We start from the raw sequence: 25,340 nt of genomic DNA, 5'->3' as shown, positions 1-25,340 counted from the left end.
TTTTATACTGTGTAGTATTTCCTATTGCAAACACACCAAGGTGCTGTCCTGGCTTGCATTGGTGCCTGAAACTCAACAAAGAACCCCTGGAATGACTTTTAAAAAAGCCCAAAGGCATCCAAACAACTGAGCTGGTGAATACATTCCACAGTTTTCCCAAGATTAATGGCTGGTTATATGAGGCTTTGTTTCTTGGTTAACAAAACTATTTCTACACTTTTGTATTTTCTCTGTTCTCTACATTTGCTGGCCAGTACGTTTTGATAGATCTATTCTATGTAAGCTTTCAACTTGTATTAAGCTGTACGTAGATTTTCTAAAAAACAGTAAAAAGTATTACCAGTACTTAATACAATGTGTTACAGGTCACCGAAAGGCCACCTAATGTATGGTGAGTTCCTGCCACTCTTGACAGAAAAATCTGTTCTGTAGAGAATCTGTGCAGTATCTGAGCATTTAATAATACAATACAATCAGCACTCACATATCAGACGCTATAATATTTTTACTTCAATGATGGTTAAACGAGTGCAACGCATATCTGATTATTTCATATATATAGTGCTGACTGAATGCAAAAACTTCTAAAAATAGGTTTCATATTACCGCACTAAGCAAGTCCCTGGCATCAGAGCAGTGTTTCTCATTAATTCTAGGTCAATGATTCTGATTGGAAAGCTGACCTCTATTTTGAAAATTATTAGGTATTTTTAGGTCAGGAGGTCTCAATGCAGGCTTCAGGACATATATAGTATTTCAATCCAACAATGACTTGCATCCATTGAGCCTTTTTAATTTCCCCCCTGTGGTTTTCTATCTTAAGTATTTAACAAATGAAAGTCGCTGTACTTACCAAGCCCATTTACCAGATGACTTGGCAAATCGTTTTTAATTACAAGGCCCTCGCTCCTATTGCCTTGTTGTTAACTATACATTTAACAGACTAACATGCCGTCAAAAAAAATTATCTTTTGTACTTATTTTCTGGGCTTAAAGTGTTCATACTTGGACAACACAGTAATATTACTGTCAGGAACATGACTGGCAGATTTAGAGACCAGAATACAAATTCAACAAGATCTGCTTAAAAAAAAAAAAAAGTTTTAGAGAACGGAATATAAAACAGAATATATTTCCATATATTTTTATCAAAAATATTTTAAAAAGCTTAAGTGTTCCATTTGATAACAGGTTTAATTTTGTTTCCTGCAAAATAATTTTTAAACTTAAATTTTCATCAAAATAGACAATGATCAATTTGGAAGAATGTCCTGAAGAGACTACACTGGATTAGTTTTTTGAAGTCATAACGGAAGAACTACATTTTCTTTCAATTTACTTTAAAATTTAACATTGCTACCCTGTTGAGTAAATTAGCATAAATAAATTACATTGGGGATGGTGGAGTCTGCATTCATGGTGGTTGTGCAGCAAAAAAAAAAAGAACCAAAAAAAACTAGTACGATATGTGATCGTGTCATCACCACAACATATATGACAAGACTGGAAAAGCCTCTTTATCCCTAAAATTGTTTATTGTTCAAATTATATAAATGTATTTAGGCCTGCCACAAGCAAAAGGACAAAAGTAGAGAAATTAATTTCATAATTTGTTTACTTTAGGAATGTCAACTGCTTTTCATATTTTATTTGACTTAGTTATCAAATAATTTCTTACGGAATCACAGTGGGCCAAGTGACCTGGGAGGAAATGTACAAAAAATATATATTTCAAATACGCTTTATTAAGATGTATTTTTATGAACTGCACTATTTTGTAATACATGTATGCTGATGAATTTGATACATGCCTAAAGGTATTAGGTGATATTGACAAAACAGGAGCTGTGAAGGGCCCTGCTAATCAATTCTCCCACTAAGGTGCAGTGAACCCAGTGCACGAACAAAAGACAAATCTGCACTCATTCCAGTGACCACTATGCTCCACCAATTCCAGATTGATTAAATCAAACACTGACTGAAACTTAATGAACTTTATCCTTGTCAGGACTAAGAACACTGCCACATAATAACGTATCAGTGCATGTACCATGTTAATGCCTAAATCAGAGCAGTGCCTAATGTCTACTCAGGCACAACTCGCTCTGCCTGTCTTTGACTTTGAAAAATATTAAGACATTCTACAATAAGTTTAGAAAACCAAATACAGGTGACCACAGTTACTGTTATTTGTAAAGCAGATGTCAATTTTCTGCCTGATCCACTTTCAAGGGCAACTGATTCCAATATGTTGATTATAACAAAGCCAATTAAATCCCTTTTATTACAATGTTAATTTTAGCTGAAGGTGTCCACACACTGAAAAAGTCACAGTGTATAAGAATTGTTTTTCTTTTGCTTTATAGGTCAAGTATAAGAACACACATGTCAAACCGCTTCAATTAAAGTCAATATCTCTAACCTGTTTCAGCAGTTAGAGGTGGACGCAGTCCAGACTAAAACCACCAACCCTAAGGGACTCTGGGGTGTTTGCATCATAGTGGTATTGTTTTCATCTATCCCAGGTCAAATGCGGTAAACTTTATAGTTTTAAATGATGCTGCATGTTATGTACTGAATGAAACAGGTCTACAAAAGAATCAATAAGTGTAAAGACTGGAAACAAAATTAGCGAGGCCTGCAGTCTTGTACTTATTGTCCAGGGAAATTAGATGTTGGTTCAGCTATTACAACTCAGACAAAGGTTTTCCTACTTTGATTTACTCTTAACCACAATGGAAGCTTGTGTAACTAGGAAACAGCCGTCAGAATTAATGTATTTCAAAGTGACTGCTTCCCTTTTTCAGCCCCATATTAACCAACACATATCACGCGGAACGATTATATATTTTGTGAAATTGACCATGATATGGTCTGAGGCATGGTTATTACATTTAGGGCACGTCTGGAAAAACACACAGCAAAGCTACCTGATGGGAGACTTACATTTTTCATCAAAGACTCTATGGATCTGATCACCAAATACTGGCTCAATTATATCATTGTTAAATGCAGTACAGTGACCTTGATGCCAGTTGTTATTGCCACAGACACTATTTTTGTCTATACAGTTCACTTTATTCTTCCGTACATGCTTCATACAGCTACTTATTGCTAAATGTATGTCTTGCAGAGTGGCACCAAACTAAGTCTGCAGGGATACATAAACAGGCTGTTAACATCATGTGCACACCTCCTATACAGAGCCCGTTGGGGACTTAAGTGAGTTGTTTTGTATTTATAAAAAATAGGTCAGCACAAGACACAGCATGCTGTCAGATCTGACCTATGAACAGGAGACTCACAATCTTTACCTGTAAACAAGACCACAAATGTGACTTTTGTTTTGCAACATTTTAGGTTGATATTATCAGAGTACCATGCGCCTGTGCTATCATCTTTTACTATTTACATTCCAATGCATACATGAAGGGAAGGGGTGCTAAACTATATAAAATGAGGTTTAAATTGGCTCCTGACAGTTACAGTAAAACATTAAAAAAATCTGATTAATTGCTTCATACCAACTGGATTCATTCAATGTCATTTTGCATGCACCGTAAGAGCTAAAGACTGATACATGGTGGGTACCGGTCACACAGCAGCGGGAACATGCAGAGCTTTAACAAGAACAGGCAAGCACACATTTTACATGTTCAATTTGCGATTGCAACCAGATATGCTGTACACAAATGTGATCTTAAAAAGCCCTGAAGACTTTCCCTTCACTATACTACTAACACAGACAGATACAATACTACTGTTATGTGATAAAACGTAATATACAGCAAAAGCTAAATATGTAAAATTTTATGCCCATTAACTTCCGATCCTTTTTTTTTTTTTTTTTTTTTTTTGGTGGGGGGGGGGGGGGGGGGGGGGGGGACGGGTCGGACGACCACACTGTGCGCGTTTTCACAAAAGAATATATAAAAAAAAAAAAGTTACTGCATTTTTTTTAATGGAGTATAACAGCAATAATTTGGTTTAGTGGAGGGTAGAAACATGATAAATGGATAATGAGCTAGTTAACACTTTTCACAATACAATGCAATCTCCATTAAACACATTATTGCTTACATATTCTATAGAATTGACTATATTTTACCTCAAGCACTCTAATTCACTGTGCTGCTAAGTAGAGTTTGGGTGGCGTAGTAGGAATTGTCTGCTTCTGGACACTGCCCAACCCTTATGGGACCTGGTTTAAATCTGACTTCAGGCTTGGGAAATTGAGTGCAGAGCAGTCCAATTCACGAAACCACACGCACAAAAACTGGCAGTGACATACAATTTCATACTTAATGTCGATGACATTCATCCCCTGCCACAGCTGTAATCAAACTTAAAGCTATCAGTAACATGAAAAGTAGATCCACACTATAAACCTGTAAAACCGATTCTGATACTTTTATTGTCTTGTGCTAAACAATGGAATTACAATTAAATACACACTTCAAGATATATCTTAAGCACATCTATATGGATGGACAGTCAGATTACGATGTCTTCAGTGATTCTCGAGATATATGCAAAACTCTGTGACATACATATGTATTCATGTATGTACTATATCAATGGCGGGAGATCACTGTCAAAAATATTTGTATGTGTACAAATCAAAAATACGAGTACCACTCAAAAGAAATTACGAGTACAAATCAGAAAATAAAATACTACTCAAGAAAAACTACGGGAAGGAAAGGACTGGCTGCATGCTGGTGAAATTGGTAGGTGGAATTTTCAAAGTGGGAATATGGCACAAAGTTGCCAAACAGATGGACAGTCTCAGTCACAGCAGAAAAGTCGCCACCCTTTGGATTCTTATCTCTTTGGATTCTCATGAATGACCACATCGGCGGGGGGATGGGAAAAAAAGGGGGAGTTGACTACCCTGTGTATAAGATCTTTGATGAGACAGACTGTCCATCTGTTGGGTGACTTTGCGCCATATTCCCGCTTTTAAAATTCACCTACACATTTCTATGGAGCGCCATTTGTGCCGAAACTATCTGGCCGTTAGTTTGTCAATTCGTTTCTTAATTCATGAATTTGTCAATTTGTTTGTCAATTTGTTAATTGGTCAATTTGCCCAGCAAATCGTCCATAAATTTGTAATTCATACAGTAATTCATAAACGTATTTGTTAATTCATCTAATAATTCATTTGTCAATTCATTAATACAAAGGGCTGTACAGACCTGCAGATTTCCAATCAACCAGACAAACTTTTCAACAGACAGACAAACTTCCATCTCGCACTGTGACGGAAACACTGCAACCTTTCTAGCCAAAGGGAGCACACACTAATATTTTAATTAATGAAAATCCAGCCTCACTTAAAACTGCTTCAGCCAATAATATTTAGAAGGGGTTTCACAAGATACTCTATTGAACAAGATACTCGACTCCGCTGATTTTCAATGAAGACTTCCGTCTCACTGCATGCAAAGCATTGTGGTATATAGAGAGTCAGGCAAAAAAAATTCAAGGTGTACGAAATATTGCTGGTTTTAGTTCTGACAAATTCATGAAGTAACAAACTAACTGACAAACAAATTGACAAACTAACGGCCGGACAGATTTGGCACAAATGGTGCTCCATATATTTCACCAGCATGCAGCCACTCCTTCCCTTCTATCAGCAATGCAAGGTGCTGGACGCACGCACTGTTAAATACTCATCGATTGTTACCCCCGTCAACAGCCTGTCCTGACATATATGACGTATTTTGGACAGTGATTTCACGCTCTATCCAACTTGTAATTTTGTGAGTCGTAGTCGTAACTTTGTGGTTTGTACCCATAGCTTTTCTTGATTCATACTCATATTTTTCATTTGTACTCGTAACTTTTTTTGAGTTGTACCTATAATTACAGTACAAATTCTTTACGCATATGAATATTTTTGACCGTGATCTACAGTGATGATGCGTACAATATTGCTTCTCTATACTTCCTGGTTACTGACTGCGCTGAGTCAACTACAAAGCCAAGTTATTTATCGTGGTGGGTCTATTCTAGTTAATTTACCCCTATTTCACATATACTGTAACAATAAACATCAAACAAAAACACTTACCATTCAAACATATACAAATATACAGATATGTGTTCCTTATGGATCAATCGCGCGCTTAGAAATCTAACATTAATGCATTATGTAGAAACTTTGAGTTGTCTTATTTTGTTCCTCAATAGGAAATCCAGCAAAAAGCAGGGAAAGGGGTTAGAGATGTTCCAGAATTTGGGACCATATGATCACCCTAACTGTTTTTTTTTTTTTTTTGTGTTGTTTTACTTTTTGAATCCACTACTCCGCTGTGCTATGTATTCGTTTCACTCTTTATACCAAAATTAATTTTTCAATGCACTAATGATGGAAAATGTTAAACCTAGAAAACCAGAATGCACTGGGGTGTGAAAGAAAAGTAAGGAAAGGCCAGGTGAATTTGGGACCATATGATCACCCTAACTGGCTTTGTGTGCATTTCCTTTCTGTACTGCTCCAGTGTTGACATACCTTCCAAGCCTTCACTTGTGTGGTATGTGTTTTATTCACTAAACACCTAGATGCCAAGGTGTTCACTGAATAAAAAACGCTTTTTTTTGTAGGCTACCAACAAAGATATATGGCCAACAGAGGTAGTGATGTATTATTCCTTCTGTTAAAAACATATACTTTATTGAAAATACAGGTAGTAATCAACCATTTTCCTCCAAAGGCAGCCATTGTGAAGTACTTGATATTAGAGTTATTGACACTGACTGGTCCATCTATTAATAATAAATGGCTTCATTTAAATAAACACAATTTAAGATATATACCCTGCTGCTCTCTTACTATTGAAAATCTTTTCACAGACTGATACCATATTATATTACTAATAAAATAAAAAAGGAAGGTCTTTTACATAAAAGGGGAAAATAAGATTTAATAACACACTTCACACCAATTATTTATTGTGTCTTCCCCATCAAGACAGATGTTTTGTTTGTTGTCAGCTTTCTCTTTCTTCTGTTTGTCTCAATCTAAGGCTATATTTTGTCACATAACTCAAGACTGAGTTTATTGAATGAAACATGCTCTTGCATGTTTGGTGTTGCAGACACCTATTGATTTTAGAGGTCCTACAGTTATGCAATTCTTTATCAATATTACACATGAACACATTAGCTACAGTATAATGGACAAATGTGCCAGGAGTTACAAAATGAGACCGTTACAAATGGTTCTTCACCTATGAGTGATATAAAGGTGTCCCTCTAAACCAGGGCATACCCCAGAATAATAGGCTCATGTTTTGTTCCCCTATTGGTAATTGGACACCACCAATAAACTAAGTGTCAACAGCAGAGAAATCAATTTATTCAGGGATCAAAAACCGGGTTTCCACGTAGTTTCGAAACTCCAAATTCTCTCTCCACTGTTGTGACTTATATGACGTAACACGCACATTCCTCATGCTTAGTGCGCGGCTAAAACATTGTACGACTTTAAGGGGTGGGTAAATCATCTTCTCACTCTAAAAAGCCATGCAATTGACCAAAAAGAAGAAATGTCAGAAAGACGTACTTATGCTCATGAGACTTCAAAAATCCACTTTGTGACCTCACGAAAAATTTACTACTTCAACTAAAGGCCGTAAAAAGCAATCCTTTATTATTATCTGAGATCTGCTGGAAGTAGCTCTGGCAAGCTTCTTTGACCAAATAGGAAAAAAAAAAAAAACAGTACGAGGGGTTTAGAAACCTCTTCATTCTGTTTTTTTTTTTTTTTTTTTTAATTTTATTTATGTGACACTATTTATTCAACTTTTCGAATTATTGCTAATTGACCCATAACATGATAGTGCTTTATAATTTAGTAGTTCTATAAGCAAGGTTATAAACAAAATATTGAAGCTCCTATAAATGAAATATGCAGCTCAATAAATAAATAAAACTAACTTTGCAAAGCACAGAAAGATATTTCTTTCATCCATTACACTTTTGTTATCTTCATGTTTGGTCATTAGGTGTTCCTATAAGTGAAGACTACTGTATTTACATATAATTTATGTTTTTAAAAAAAGTGCACAGAACACTATGACGTAAGGAATAGAGTCTACGTTAACCTACATAAACAACAAACACAGTATATGAATCTGACAAAGACGTCGATAATTCACAGTAGTGACCGATCTTTATTTATTTATATCAGCAATGACAGGACAGCAATTTTTAAGTTTTAACACACTGCTTTCTTACATATATAACAATGTTGGCACATGAAGTTCATAATTGTATTATTATTAATATAACATTACCCTGGATAGCATTTGCCTTTGTAAGTTTTCATTGCGCCCCTCCATATTAAGGCCAACAAGGTAATGGCCCAACATATCTGTACCTTCTGCGATTAGTAAGCACTAAATACAAAAAGGTTTAATTAATTGCACATAAGTGTTGGCAAGGGTCAAGAAATGAGTACAACACATATACTTAGAGCTTGTACATCATAATTAATACATGGTGATTAAAGGTTGAGGGCTAATATATTCATCCAGGTAAGAGTTTGATAATAATTGTGTGCATGTTATTGTGTAAATGAACTGTATTTACTTACATCTGTAATAATAAAGTGTTGCACTTACAACCCAAACAGTGGTCACTGAATTTGAACTTTATAATGCAAACACAGCTAAGTACTTATTGTAATTTGAGAGGTCCTTAGCCCACTACTAATTTATTTTCACACTATTTTGCACATTTAAAGCTTTGTCTATTTTGTTTGGCTTTAAAATTATTTAACATCACTTTTTATTGGAATTTGCCCTCTCTGGGTCCCACAGCAATCACTGAATAATGAGATTCATTTGTACAAGTATAAACTCTCTGTTGTCGAGTTAGGCGGGTGGCCACCAGCTGATCAGTGTGGATGAGGGGACTCCAAAGGTTGGAGTGAGAGCGAGAGATTCAAGAAAAAGGAACCAAACTGTAGTAATGATGGCCAAGAGGACCGGGTATAGGTAGCAGCAACTGAGATGTTGAGCCCTTTAAAAAAAACTCTGCTTGCCTCCACTCTCTTGTGTGTGTGTGTGTTTTTTTTATTTATTTCCAAAGGAGAGGGAAACAAGCCGGACCAACATGGACGGCAAAACACAAAATACACATTTCCTCTGCCTGATCTTCCTTCAGATAAATTTCTCTTAATGTATTACAATCAGTTTATTTTAGTTTAGATTTTCTTGCACTATAAATGATACATTTACACAGAGCTGTTCTTTCAGACCACAAACTGAAGCTTGCGGAAACCTATGATGTTTTCAACTTACAATCTAATACAATAAATACAAATACATATAAACAAGTTGTGTTTTGTTTGTTTAGTTAAATTAAATGAAAGAGGTTTCAAACCAAAGACTGGTGTTTATTATTAACAGTCTAGGTGACATGGTTTTCAATATAAAGCTTAATTATTCACGCATGCTTATTATAAGCGCATATGCGATATTGTACTGTTTGTCACAATTTATAGGATTCACAGTTAAAGAAAAGGTTGTGTGTGTGTGTGTGTGTGTGTGTGTGTGTGTGTGTGTGTGTATATATATATATATATATATATATATATATATATATATATATATATATATATATATATATTCACAACTGTCCAGCTCTACATTAAAGTTGTTTTGGAAAGCCTAGGTGATGCAATTTCGAACATCAAATGAATATCTAATGTCAAACCAACTTTACAACTTAGCTGTGTTTATGGATTATAGTTTTATGAAAGCGGGATAAGGCTTTTGATGGGACAAAACCCAATTCAATTTCCCAAAGTAATTACCGACCTATAAATAACTCACCTGGAATGTCAATTTCCGAAGAGATGAGCTTCCAGTTTGTCATTTCTGGTGTCGTCGAGTGCAGAAACGTTGGTCGAGCAGGGTGTCAAATTGCTCTGGGAGAAATCTGGACCCACCGCTCCTAGACTCAATGCGAAGCAACAACCTAATGTGCGAGGGTACTTAGACATCCACTGTATCAAAATGGGCTGCTAGGTGAAGTGAAGCACTGGTGAGTCCAGGACTTAAGTGACATGGAGTGGAGTCTAATCGTGCTCTGCTGCTGCTCGTGGGATGGGCTGTTGTAACAGAGGAGATACATCTCTCGACATAGGCAAATACAAGAGAGCAAGCCCAGGCTAAGGTGTTCGGGTCTCTAGCTGGAGAATATATCCATAGGCTAAAAAATAAATAAGTCTCTGAAATTACTGGCATATTTTATTTATTTTTCCTGTGGTTGCTTTTCTTGTCTTTTTCTGTGCACATGACTACTTTGTATCCGATGTGAAATACGTGACTGTAAACTTGTAACACTAGAACAGTACTTTTTTAAATAAACTTGTTATTTTGAATGTGCAGTTCTTAGGAACAGTACTGTTGTTAAGGATATGATCTTAGTTAAGATGGATCTTAATTATGATGAGGAATTTATTGTCAGTCTAAGAAAGCATACTCTACAAGTCTTAGAAATCAATTTTCGAAATTCAATCAGTCTGCATGTTTCTTTTGTCTAAGTAACTTTGCTCCCCCCCAATCTGTACAATCGAAAAAAAAAAAAAGTTTAACATTGTTCTACTATGGCTTAACCCCTATGAAAGGATTGCAGCAAACAGGCTATACAAATATGAGTTGGTGGATTGTAAATCTGCGTTAGCTCAAGCATGCAACTATGCACTATTCACCTATCAAAGTTCACAAATCACTTCAAAACTCCAGCAGAGTCTGAATGAACAGGAATTATGGAAATAGGCTGTCTGAAAAAAGCCTGCGTCTCAAGTATTAGGCTTGGATCTAGGGTGCTTGTTAAGAAAGAGAATGTTGGAGACAATCCCAGACACCTGGCTTTCAAAGGACCACCAGGGGGATACGCAAGGGGGCCCTAAAAGCACTCTGTGAATTAAAGCAGGCTTAAGCCCCTATATCAGTTTGTGGACAAATCTCTGCTCAGGAGCTTTGGGAAAGTTTGGCCAGTTATAACCCGACACTAATTTCAGCTCAGTTCACAGGCAAAGCCATGTAAAAGTAGACGTTTCTTTCCCTACAGACCTAGCATATTGTTCTGCGCCAAGTCTGTCTTCTGTACCCTATGGATGCAAGGGGAAAAAAGAATTCTTGACAATGTGCTATTATAACAAACTGAATCTCAGCACTCCAGCGTCATGGGCACTCGACTGGGCCTCTCACATTTCCCGATTCAGAAACCTCAAGTGAAGCTGGTTTTCTACAAACTATAATGAATCTTTCTTGAGATTTCCAAAGAGCCTTACAATAGAATAAATGTGAAACAGGTCAGTGTCTTCAAATGTCATTAAATGACATAGATAACTTGTACAGAAACCCCAAAATATACTACAAAACAAAGATGCTACAAACACTAAAATCGTCATAAAAAAAAACTTTGCTTTCAGTATTTTCTGACTTCCTAAAATTCAAACAAATTCAACTCAACAATGTAAACTCAACGGACTTCTCCAAGAATTCTATGCCACAGTGAAAAAGTCATATAATTCTTATTATTATTTTAACAAAATAATATTAATATGTAAGAATATATCACATTATAACTTCATATATTAATATATTAAGAATATATATATATATATATAATTATATATATATATATATATATATATATATATATATATATATATATATATATATATATATATATCAATATCTGTATATTGTTAAAAAAAGAAAATAAATATGTGCCAGCACTGTGTTAAATACACAGTATAATATGACAATGTGAAGGTTTTATATGCAGAAGAAAAAGGTGCTTTTCTTTTTAACCAGTGCTCCATTTTTTTAACTCTTTGCACTGCCCTATTTACACCTGTTTTTCACTGTTTTCATTTACGTATGTTTAACTATTGTTTGTACTGCATGCATGTAACATATCAAATGAAAGACCACAAAATTTCCTTTCGTAGTATGTAACAGGATCAGGCATGCTACATGTGGTAGAGATGAGAATATATGTGTTAAAAAAGTATATAAAAACATTTTTCCAAAATAATCATGTTTGGTCACTGCTATATTTCAGTCTAGCATCTACAATGACGGAGCAGTAGTCTCAAAACGAAACTTAAGCTGTGAACTCTGTCACATGATGACAGGCTTAACTTCAAGCGATCGTAGTTCCAGCTAGGAGTACCACATGCGGTGCCTACAAAGGTACCACGAAATGTTCCTGTCAGGACAACTGAGGAAGTCAGCACCTCCGGAGACTTTTTTTTTTAAGAAACAAAAACGCTTATTCACTCAGCCAAACATGAACTACTTTAGATGTGTAATGGCTGCAGTATAGGATACTGACCTTAGGTTTAGGGTTTCGGTGTTGGGAGAGGATTATTCATTGTTTTATTAACAACAGTATGATAACCAATCAGAGTGCAGTGTCCTGACCTGAACTTTTTTTTTTTTTTTGTGGTACTTTTGTAAGGACAGAGTACCACATACACACACTGAATATGTTTTTGGAAAGCCCAGATTCTGTACTTTTAAACAAGCCATGTAGTTGGCTTTTACAGTGCCTGAATAATATGTGTATAACCTTCGCTGCGCTGGTGCCCCAAAATGAAAGGGGCTGAGTTTTAAGTGAAAGTCACTGCTTGCAAAACAACAGCTAGATAGATTTAATATCGTCTTTTTTTTTCAAAACTGTTTACTTACTGCAGTGTACTGACTTATAAAGTGATATAAAGTCTCGCAGCACTTAAAATATCCAGCACTACTTTTATTTATTTATTTAAACTACAACTACTCTGAATGCGGCTCATAGTGCTTTCGTCGCCAACATGAACCTTAGAGCTGTTGTAGCATTTCAGGCATTCTGAATTGGGTGAAAAATACAGTAGCCTGGTGTCCTAAAATATCCCTGCGGGATTTTCCAGCACTCAAAGTTGCAGATATGCAGGAGCAACAGGAAAGTGCGCGATTCCTGCTATCCCAAGCTGAAATTCAAGCCCTGGTATAACAGATACACTACCTCACTTTCAGGGTTACCCTGGCCATGTTTACAGGGGTTGAGAAACTGAAGATGTTTGAGAAAAAAACTTGGCCTAATAACACTATGTAACACAATTTTTGTTTTACAATTTGGGTAGTAAGTGTTATTTCCTAATTGCTTATGCCTCAAAATTATATAAAATGGCTATTATTCCCCATAAACTTTGCTTTTGTGACCAGGACAGTGATATTTCAAAATATCACTATTTCCAATGGGAAGCCGGGCAAATGTGTGTCTTTTCGTTCACATAAAGTCAGAAAAAAACAACATATGAATCCAAATTAACATGTATTTGTACTAAAGTAATACAAAAATGACTATACAAGATTTAGAAGTGAGTAGTTTTTTGAGGTTTACGATTATACTGTATTTGCCCACTGTATTTGCACACACAAAAAAATAATTGTTACACAGTGTAATGGGTGTTGCTAACCCAAGAACTGAACACAACACACACATAGATCCTTAAAGTTAAATCATTGTTTGCCTACCTTCAAATACAAGTCAGGAGACTTGTTAGCCAGCATGTTATGTCAGCTTTACTAATTTCCTATTTAATTAAAAAACAATTCACTTTTAATGAGTCCAACTAAATACTACTAAAAAAAAATAGTAAAAGAACTAAAAAGACATGGAACAATACAGACCTTTCAGGAGAGCAAAACACTGATTTCATTACTGCATTCTTCACCCAAGTGATTTTTCCCACAGCCTTTTCTATTTCCATATCATCTCAAAAAGCAAAATACGCTTTAGTTTAAAATAATTGCAATGATATTTCTTTCTGAAGGTTCAAAAATTGTTTATTTTCTTCCAGATGGCAAAATGAAATTACATAAATCCTGTCAGCAAGTCTAAACCTCAATCATACTCTGTTCCTCCCCACAAGCCTCCCAACCTGTCTATAATGTTATCGATGTTGGCAAACAGCTGTAGTTTACACTGTGCACATTTCAGTAGAAAATATTTTATACAAGCTCAAGATTCCTCTGTTCAGGGGGAAAAAAGTTGATGTAGGGAGTAAAAAGGAATGTTATATCCTATGTCATTAATGCTAAAAAAAAAAAAAAAAAAAAAACATTTAAATGTTATAAGTCTAAATAGCTTTCAATATATCACTTAAACATTTCTGTAAAAGATTTCTACACACCATCAGCCTATTTCATGTGTACAGTAGAAATACACAAACAAAAACATTTTTACCGACAAAAAAAGAAAAAAAAAGAAATCCTAATATGTACAGAAAACATGCTATGGGAACTATACACATACTGTGAATAAACAACTCAATCAATGTGTGAAAATATTTTAAAATAACGTTCACTTACAATATTGCCCCATGTTAAAACAAAATGCACTTATATCCATATCTCTGTAAATAGATGTATTAGGTTTACATGAAAAAAAAAAATCTGAAACCAGCCTATTTAACATATTCCTGATGCACTGTTGCAATCAAACAATCCAGACTTTTGCACCGTTTGTAACAGCAGGTCTGAACGTTGTGCAGGCTAATCAAATCCATATTACAACGCTGATACTTTCTTATAAGAAAATAAGAACAAGTCATGTTAATAATAACAATAACAAGAACTAAAAAAGAAATAATGAGGTTTCAAAACAATTCTTAGAAAATTTGCCTCAATTCCAGTCAGAACCAGGCCATCTGGTCACCTTATGGCAATTTCATGAAAATCACAGAAAGGGTTATAAAATGCTGCCCAGTGTGTCTGGAAATTGCAGGAAACCCCTTTGTGTAAAGCCAGATCCCTCTCTTAATTCGGGATAATGGGATGTATTCATAAAGTGTTCCTGTGCCAGTTACTGGAATGTCAACACTTTATGAATATGGCCCAGTGTAACTATTTTGCTCAAGTTAATAGCAATACTTACGCAGTGAGCAACATGACAAGAGATGTGAGCCAGTGAATTTGGAATTTTTTATTATTATTATTATTATTATTATTATTATTATTATTATTATTATTATTATTTTGCTCGATCACCTCAGTTGTTTCGAAACTTACCAGTTAGGAACCAGGAGTGTGTGTCTTTCAGTGAAAATGACAATGGACAAGGGCTTAATTATTGTGCGCGTTTGCTGTGATTCCTTGAAAGAAGCAAACAGGTGTGACATTAGAGCAAGATGATGAGCATTCTGTATTATATTGTATAAACAATGGTTTCAAAAGTCAATAGACCTCAGTACAGTTTGTATATTACATTACAGTATATACATTTGAAAAGTTTTTCCTTGCACTTTGAGATACCTCTTTTGTTCCGAATAAGGGTTATTAATATTGTGTCCAACACTACACAATTACATCCTAAATAATAAGTCAAATTAACATTATAGAGAGGATAACAATAAAATAAAAAAAAAAAACATGCATGTAGACAGTATTTAGATCGTACTTCTTTAATTATTTAAGCAATAATCAATGTAAGTTGATCTAATAACTGTCAAGGCTTCAAACTAATATTCCATATATCTGTGGTTAAACTAGACTATCATAGGGCTTATTCAAGGATGATTCTGTTATAACCATATCCTAGTCACTATATATTTCATGGAAATTACAAGTGAAATGATAGAACATTTTGAAGCACACCAATTGTATTAGGTTTCCTCAATAGAGACCTATTCCTTGCAGTTTCGATTAGTTTATGGGCAAATAACCAACAAATTATCTTTACTCTGAGTGGATGGTGATAAGGTAAAGGTGCTTGATTCAGTACTTTGAAGTTTACTAATTAGCGATTCATGCTTCAGAGGCAGTTAAGTCAGGAACACTATAAAGTGCAGAAAATCAATTAGTGTGATCTGTCCAAGCACTCCATATCATGCAGCCTAATCAGATTCAAAGAAAGATTTTTTAATCGCTCAAATATTAGAACATGGACGTCTTCTCTTTAGAGGTACACCGAGCGTATGCACTGTGACAATTGGGGAGGGGGAGGCCAGTTATCTAGGGCTTGATAATGAGCTTAATTAATCAATACCTGGTGAATTCTTTGACCTGAACATTTGAATCCTACTTCCCGGTGTTAGACAAAAATATACTGAAGCACAAAAACACGCATGTACTGTTCTTGGGCCTTTAGTTTACATACATGATCTCCTTTTGAAAATGATATACACACATGCAATAAAACAGTCACCACCTTGATTCTTTTGTTACATAAATACATGTAACCAGAAGTTAAAGTGGGGTGGTACACGTCGGTATGCATACCGGCAAGACAAAAAACTGACAGTATGGCATGCCGGCAAAGAAAAAAAAAATCTAGGGCAAAAAAAAAAATTATATCAATGTTATACTGCTGCAAAACACTCTGCCTGGACCTCTTTAGTTTCAAACAAAAAAACATTGACTTTAGTGTCTCTGCATAGCGCGAGTATGTTTCACCCCAGGTCATGCCCTAATTCTCCGGAAGCACTTCCCTTGTAGGTCACTGTAACCGCAACTTATGCATGTTGGAAATCGTACCAGTTTCATGTTGAGCTTCATCTGTTTTATTTGTGTACTAGTTTTATGACGTAAAAATGAAAACAGCACTCTAGCCAAAGCAATCTAAAACTGCGCAATCACAGAGTGACGATAAAGACAGGTTTGGACAACACAAAAACATCAGACCAACAAAAAGATGTTGGCACCAAGCCCGAACTAAATCAGCAAACTTCTTATCAGCCAGGATCTTCAATATCTGGACAAGAGCAATGAAAACTTCTCCACAAGTATTAACTCTGTTGATTACCCTGATTGTTGAAGTAAACAACAACATCTGGAATACAAAGAGAAATATCAATAGTCGTTTTTTTGTTGTTTTTTTCGAAAGGTTTTGTCATGATGCAAATAAATGAAATACTGTCTATTCAAAGTGTTACATGACCTCCCCCACCCTTGTGTGTAGCATGTAATAGATTACCAGTGTATGTTCACTTCATCTTTTCAGCTGCTACATTATTACTGAACATTAGATGTAGAAAGAAAATACAAAAGTGCAGACCATTTACAATTAATGGAAGGTTGTGTTAACGTTTAAACATTTCAGGTTTTAGAGGAATGAATATTGTCTGTGCCGATGTCACTGGAAACCAGAGCAAGTTAAGGCAAGTAATAAAAACTGGCAAAGCTGTGGAGCAATGATTTGCATTCCTGGAGGGTATCTGTTGCTTTACGCAATAAAGGTGTATTCAAGCTTATTGTTACATTGCTAACCCCTTCAATACCTCCAGTGAAGGTTTCTGCATTTGAAGAAAAGGAACATTTGTGCTAGTTGCAAATTAAATACATAACCTAACTTTTTTTCCCCATTCTAATTGTTCCCACTGTGATAAAAGCAGTGCTAGTCTCAGGAGAAATAGAACTTAGAAACCAAGTATTGGGATCATATTCAGTAGATGAACCATAATTGACAATAGCTGGGCTTACAATTACATAAAGAACCTCACAGAATACCAACTAATATGAGCTACACCTTGGCACAAAACATACTTATGTTAAACCCTATTCAATTGACACAATATTTGGAATTTTCTTTAAATCATGTATACCAGTATCAATACAGAAGTTTGACAAAAAATAGCCACACCTACCATATCACTTTCAATAGGATGAGGTCCATTATGGGTGGTCAAGGCAGAACTACGGCAACATGATGAGTGTTTCCATAGGCATACTTAGTCATTTCTTTATAATAATATACTGGAGGTTGAAATCTACAAGAAAGTCTGTTCGCCAGAATGGTTCATGGTCATTACTTTTGAAACTGTTCCTTCTATGGTACAGGTATGCGGATACAGAAAGTACATAAATGGATTTTACTCATTTCAAACGTATTTGTTACGATCAGACACATTTCCAGGATCTCTAAGTATTGGCCTTCTACTGTATTCTTCAGGCTATTGGCTAATAGAGATTTTGACCTGAAGCTACATACTTAAAGCAGGATTAACTGTTAAAATAAGTATAATATTTATACTTGTTATACAGTGTAACCCACTTTTTTTTTACAATTCTCAAATACTTTATTCTATGAGCAGTCACTGTAAGTGTTAAACTTTTTTTTTCTTTCATGAATCATTTTTGCTGTATTCTTTTCTTAGAATACTACCAGTTACTGAAGGACATTAATGTTTTTGTGTCATGAAGATCCAAAGCATTTGCTGTTACTTCAACTAAAGAAAGGAAAAAAGAAAAGATTCACCACATACAAGTGTAATTATAACTTCAGCCATGTGTTCCTAATGCCAAAGTTACATAGTGTTAACTGTGTTCTTTATTTCTCATTAATAGGCATGTCTGGCTCCACTGTTATTACCGGATTAAAAAGTTATGAGAGCAGGTCTTGTTAGAAATAAGAGCTTTAATGGGAATGTTGAACCCACCCCAAAACAGGATATGCACTTGTCTCCTTCAAAAGAAGAAAAGCACAAATATATACATACTGTACTGGACATAGTGTTAAAAACAAAACAACAAAAAAGGGCAGTGTTTACAGAAAGTATTTTTGAAAAAAAGGAAACATTTCTGAAAAATAAAGTTCCTTTACAATTTAGAAAAATGTCTGTCTTTATATATATATATATATAAAAAAAAAAAAAAAAAATATGACTAAGAAAAGGGTCTGAACCATCATTATAGAGTCCACACATGTACATCTATGCACTATTTCAGTTGACCAGTAAAAGCTGGATTGTTATAAAAAAAATCTATAGTTAAACAATTGCCTCAGTATCAGACCCCCCTCATCTTAAAGCTGTGTCAGGATGATGGCTTGCAAGATTTAAATACATAAAATCATTTATTACATCCTAACATACTGTTTGCCTTTGGATAGGTTACTTCTAAACATTTTTTTTTTGTTTATACTAATCTACTAATAGCATATACTTACCAAGAAATTATTATTAATTTTTACTTTACTAATTTATATGTAAACCTCTATGTGATTCTCAAATGAAGAGATGTTGGCATTCATTTTTTTTACAGTTAAGTTTGCAGATTGTGACTTTATAATGTATTCGAGGTATCGTATAGCAATATATAAAATGATGTCGATTTAAAAAATATCAGCAACCTAAAAAGCTATTTTGTCTTATTTTTTCCTGCTTATTTATGTTCGGTAACTTCTTACACAGTTTCAGGCCAATCCAAACAGGATTTGTGCATCTTAAATGTGACAGATCTTTTTCACAGGGTTGCAATGACAAGTTCTGCTGACACCCTTCCAAACTGCTGAGACTCAAGGGTGGTGCTGCAGGCACACTGGTTCTCGAGGATGCTGCCAAAGCAATTCCTATGTTTAAAGAGGAGATAATCCTGCCTGCCATCCATCTATCAAGTTGCATGTGTCTATTAGCTGTATAAAAGCAGAATATTGAAACACTTTTTTCACGTCAGGCATAAAGTATTTTTGGAAGGCGCCCTAATGTTACCCTTTAGTGCATTATGAAAGAGAAAACCATGAATTTTTCATGAAGAGTTCATGTGAAAAAGTAATGCATTGAATTTAACAAAAATCTGTAGGGTTCAAAAGAAGTTTTTATTTTATGAATATGCACAGAGGAAAATCAACAATGGGGAGAAGTTATACTGGATCTTCTGCTTCTACACAACAGAAACAGTGTATTCAACATCAAATGAAGACTGCTTTTACTAGTAAATATTCTGCTTACAGGCTTATAGGATATTCTGAAATGTTCTCCCGTTATACTGTAAAATAGGTTAATGTGTGTTCTATTTGTATTTGCTGCAACCAAAAGATTTTTCAAATATACCAATTTGCAAATATCTATCTATAGATGACCATAATATCTTTCTAATAAAGGCAATAAGACAGTTGCACCATTAATACACATTTTACCCTCAGTATATTGTTCTGGAACTTTCAATCCCTTTACAATGATTTTTGGTTTTGAGTGTTGTTTTATTTATTTATTTTATTCCTACTAATGTTTAAAGTATAACTTAAGGAATGTAGTTTTAATATGCAAGGTATTAAATATATTAAAATAATAGAGTGTTTGGTAGGAACTGAATATTGTGGAATTCCACACAAAAACAGGGAATTGCCAAATTTTCTGGAAAGTACTACAATAAATATCATATAAGAAGTTTGTATTCTTTAGATTTCATACAATCTACTACTGTAGGTTGCTACCCTGCCTGGATATTCAGTGCACAACCTCTAGCCAGATCATATATCAGTTCTAAATGAGCGTGTTTCATTTATTTTGCACTGATTAGCTTATTTAAACAGGTCAGTCCTGTATGTTGCTGTTCTGTGGTGGTGCACATTATTCATGTATTACATTTACTGAATAGACCAATTAGCTTTTCCGTATAGTGCACCTGTAAAGTAACAATTAGCTATAATAAATGACAACGCAGCATATGAATTTACAAGCAGTTTACTTATTGCTCCTTTCATTTCAATGAGGAAGTACTAACTCACTGAAGGCAACCGTATAACATTTTCTACAATTTGCAAATCAGTTTCGCTACAAAAAATGTTAGAATACTGTAGTTATTATGAAATGTATAAGATTTTTTTGTTTTGTTTTTACCTATGCTTGTTAAACAAAATGTCCAAATTTTTTTTAAAAAATTCAATAGTTGCCATAGTTACCATTCAGAGGTTTTTTTTTTATTGTTATTGTTTGTTAAATAAAATTAATAATGCAATTGCACAATAAATCTGCTTAATATAGATGTGACATTTTATCTTATTTCAGATCAAATAAAATAAAAAATGTGCATTTATGTGTTTATATGAAACCCTATTTTTTGCTCCAATTAATTACTTCGTACCGATGCATCTTTAATTAAATTGGAAACTAATCATGAATTATCATTCACATATATTACAAACAGAATGTAGCATGTGAAATTAAATAAAACCATTGAAATGGTTCAATTTTGCCTATTGGTTTGACAAAGATTCAAGGTAAAACAGTTGCTCTCTTTGCTGTCAAACACCTTAAAAGAGTCACTGGTCTTACTGGGAAACAAATTACATTTCAAGACTAAGAAGTGATGCTATCAATCACCAATAAGTTAATTCTAAATAACAGGACAGTTTTAGACACAGGCTGAGCTACAGTGAAAAGCGGCATCAGAAATTGATTACAACTGCACTTAAAATGAATTCAACCCTCTAACCCGTTTCTTTGTACTGAAACATTAATCTCAATTATAAAGAGAGCTTGAAATTGGTAATGGTATGAAAAAAATTAAAAATAAATCAGGTTTTATAAAACATTTCAATTAATCAGCAAAGATAATGAAGTGTTTTTTTTTTTTTTTTTTGTATTTGTTTTAATTATTATTTTTTTCTTTCTGAATTCCAAAGGCTACCGTAACTCTTGAAATAACAGCCATGCTTGATCAAGTTCATGAATATCGGTTGATCTCCCAAAAAAAAGTTTGAAAATGTTACATTTTAGTAAGTCAAGGGCTATTAGAAATTAAAATGCATACTTACTGTGCGTGTGTGTGTGTGTGTGTGTGTGTGTGTGTACATATATATATTATATATCTTACTGCAGAGTATTTCCTAATATACATGTACTGAATTTAAATAGCTAATTATCAGTATGAGAGGTGTTTTGATTTTTCATCACGCTCTCCAATAAATAGTATTTAAAATAGTTTTTTAAATGTACTTTTCTAAAAAGGTCAAATTTAGAAAGGCAGGGAGTGCAATGCAATACTTCATAGTCTAGGTGTGAAGTCATGTAGCTTTTCAGGACTGATTTATCAGTTGCTAATTACAACATTCCTCCACTTTTTCTATTAACAAAAAAAAAAAATGAAAGTAACAAGCACACTACCATTCGTATTTACATATTCATAAGTAGCCTATTTCTCATCAAACTTTAGTTGTATTTGTTATTCCGACTGACATAGCACGGTATTTATCCTAATAAAAAAAAACACATTTTGACTAACGTATTACATTTTCTCACTGGAATAGTACATTTATTTAGGGTAGGATGCATTTTAATAAACCCAAGCAAATGCTAAAATTAAGTACACCAAACTATACATTTTAAACTGATTTTCATTGTAGATTAATTTTAATTAATACTGCCAGAGAGTGCAGCATTTATTAAAGACAGGACAATTTAACAGGCAGCTAGAAGCAATTCTGTTCTTGTGATTCGAAATTCTGAGTTATTTTACTGAATTTAATCACTTGGCTCAGAGAAGCTTAACCTGAAGTAGAACCAGACTGGATGTACTTCAGCTTATCATCTGTCTCTCTTCTTTTCCATGATTTTTAAACAAAAGCTTATTTTGGATGCTCCGTGAATCTTTCATCAAACTTTCTTATTTCTCAGTTTTCACACCAATTAAGGAAGACCTCATGGTCTAGTCTAGTTAAGTGCAGTATATGTACAGAACAGAAAATAAACACGGAATAGACACACTACACTGATATACTCGTGCAGTAGTCTTCAGTTGTTCAGATTTTTTTGTATGTAATATTTCTGTAACAGGCTATGTAGAAGAATACAGCTATTTATTCAGTAGCAACTGATTAAATAGCAAAAGGTGCATTTTCGTAATTTAACAGTTAAAAAGGTGTATGATATGATAACAGGTTTTAACAAGACTTGAGGACTCACACTTCACACACAAATATATTTTTCACAGCGTGGTGTCTAACTTTTTAATTAATGTTGCAAATAAGAGTGAACAACCCATCTACTGAGTCAAAATATAATAACACCTGTACTGCTCGATACAAGAGACTTTCAATCATGACAAATAATTCAATAAATGTTGGCCTAAATACAGACCAACAATATACAGTTTACTCCTGCCCCCTTATCTACACGCAGTATAACACACAGTAGCTGTATTGCGTGATTATATATATTCCCAATTAAAATCAACGCAAAAATCTATGCAAGCTTTAGTGTAATATAATATACAATCTGGCTGGTACTATACATTGAACATAGATTTGTTTGTTTGTTTGTTTTGTTTAAGTTTCCGTGGGCAAGTGTACTTTACATCCTGCTGTGCACAAGTAAATTAAATATAGAGCTGTACGCTTGACACGTTACAAAACACAGCAGTTAATTACAGCAGAAACAGGTATACATTATTATGTTTAAATCGTGTTCTTCTCAGCCATGTGGTTCTGTCACCAAACGTTTAAACCAATTGCCTTAGACAGAAAGCAAATATGCAAGAAAAAAAAAAAAAAAATAATAAAGTGTGTCTGCTGTACAACTGATTCGAAACCTATCCAAGTTCAATATAGATGCTGTATCTTTAAGGTGAAAGACATTCGGGAGCTCAAAACAATACAGTATTTGTTTAATTCACAGACCCAAGAAAAATCGGCAAATATGACTCTCCCATCTCTCTCTCTCTCTCTCTCAGAGAAGAGAGATCGTCTCTCGCTTATATATATATATATATTATATACTATATATAATATATAAATATAATTATATATATATATATATTACTTTGGAAACCTGACATTTTAAAAAAATGTGTCTGGTATACTTTGCTCAAAACAGGTATTGTTTTCGCCTGAACTTCTGAATGCTTGGATAATCTGTCACTTACAAATTCTACTGAAATGATTTCCTTCAAAAATATTAAAACGATGATAATGATACTAGTTTGAATTCAAATGTCACCTACTGTATGTTTAATAATAACACACCAAAAAAGTTTATTTTATTGCTAGTAATTAAGATAATTAAATAATATATTTTTAAGAACCAATTTGTCTTCTGCTATTTCAAGAGCAAGACGACGTCCTTACACGTCCTGATAATAATCTAAGGAGGTATACTAATCTGAAATTATATTTTATCACTTGATATGACCTGGCTTCCTTATTGTCAATACTGTTGTTTGTATACATATTAAGCATTGAATCGTGTTTTACACATGGATGCTGTTCTGTGCACTTGTTCTAGTCATGAAATAGGAATTGTTATGTAAAGATACAAAGCGATGTGACCTAAACTAAATAAACAGATCTATTTTAGACTGTAATAAATATTACTATAATAAACAGAGCTCTTATGTGTTTTAAGCAACTCCTGTCGTTTTAATTACATCGTGCTAGGGATACAGCGCTTTGCCACGATCAATTTAACCTTATGTTTAAATGTGTTTGATAATATACCGTTAACTATATAAATAAAATAATTATAACATAAATCGTACAATTTCGTTAAATTGCCTCAACCACGTTAACTGTATACAATAGGGTTTTTCATAACATTGACTCTTTATTCTGTTTCCCTCATAGTACAAGTGTGTAAAAACAACAAAGCAGTTTAGAGGCCTTACCTGCTATAGTTTAATTTAGCATCCCATTGTCCTGAGCCGTGGCGAAACTTCACCAACAGATGTCCAAACTTCTTTGCTATGCTAGAAACTGTACTGCTTTGATTAAGGGACAGCAGACAAAACAAAACCCCAGCAATCGCTCTCTTTTCGTTTTTGGGGTGAGTCCCGGGTTTACCTGTTTAAGAATTTCGATGCGGAGTGTAGGTATGACGATATTAAAACAAAGACACTGGACAGACGGTACCTAACCTGAAGACACAAGAAACAGTGATCGCACAGACTCCACAGATGAAGCTTCTGAAACTGACAGACACACATGTGAAACTGCGAAGGACCATACCAACCAACCCCGACCCTAAACAAGGGTAGACAGAATTAAAAATACATCTTCACAGTGAAGCCACGGCTTCCGCTAACTACCTCAGGTCTTCTGTGCCGCTGCACAGTCAACAGTGAACAGCCTGTTTCTAAAAATGCAACGTTAGCTGGGGTTTATTTGTAAAGACGAATGAAAAAATACGCTCTGCTTATAAATGCCCTTTAACCATCTCCCCCTTTTCAGTGTTGGCTGATGTAAAGTGCCAGCCTTTCTCCTGCTGTGTCCAATCAGTGTATCTACCACTATTGGTAATAACTTAGGGGTCATCCATGACTAACACTTCATGCTGATGAATGATTCCTTGCCGCTTGCTGCCCTGATGAGGGTGTCTGCATGCTTCTGATTACAAACGTTAATGAAGTTTGGGCTTCATCAGGCTTTCATATTGTGTCTTCTTACTTGTGTGAGTGCAGTCGCTCCTTTGTACTTGGTGGACCAGGGTGCCGTTATTAAAATGAATATTTTTATTTATTTATTTTTTTTTAATTTACGCACTGTGGAGATTACTTTTCACATAGTTTCGTTCTTTCATTCAAAATAATAATATTGGTGTTCTCATTACAACT

The 25,340-nt window shown here is 34.5% G+C and overlaps 1 protein-coding gene across 1 annotated transcript in view; it reads right to left on the bottom strand.

The window, feature by feature from the left end:
• Positions 1 to 24,807, bottom strand: part of LOC121297390 (teneurin-3-like) — a 258,654-nt gene extending 233,847 nt beyond the window's left edge. The window contains exon 1 of the mRNA XM_041223701.1: positions 24,396 to 24,807. The gene's annotated coding sequence lies outside the window, so the exon portion shown is untranslated. The remainder of the gene's footprint in view (positions 1 to 24,395) is intronic.
• Positions 24,808 to 25,340: the final 533 nt, after the last annotated feature.

This window comes from Polyodon spathula, chromosome 2, assembly GCF_017654505.1.
Source record: "Polyodon spathula isolate WHYD16114869_AA chromosome 2, ASM1765450v1, whole genome shotgun sequence".
Taxonomy (NCBI): Eukaryota; Metazoa; Chordata; class Actinopteri; order Acipenseriformes; family Polyodontidae; genus Polyodon; species Polyodon spathula.
The sequence above is the reverse complement of the archived record's forward strand: the minus strand, read 5'-3'. Positions and strand labels throughout refer to the sequence as shown.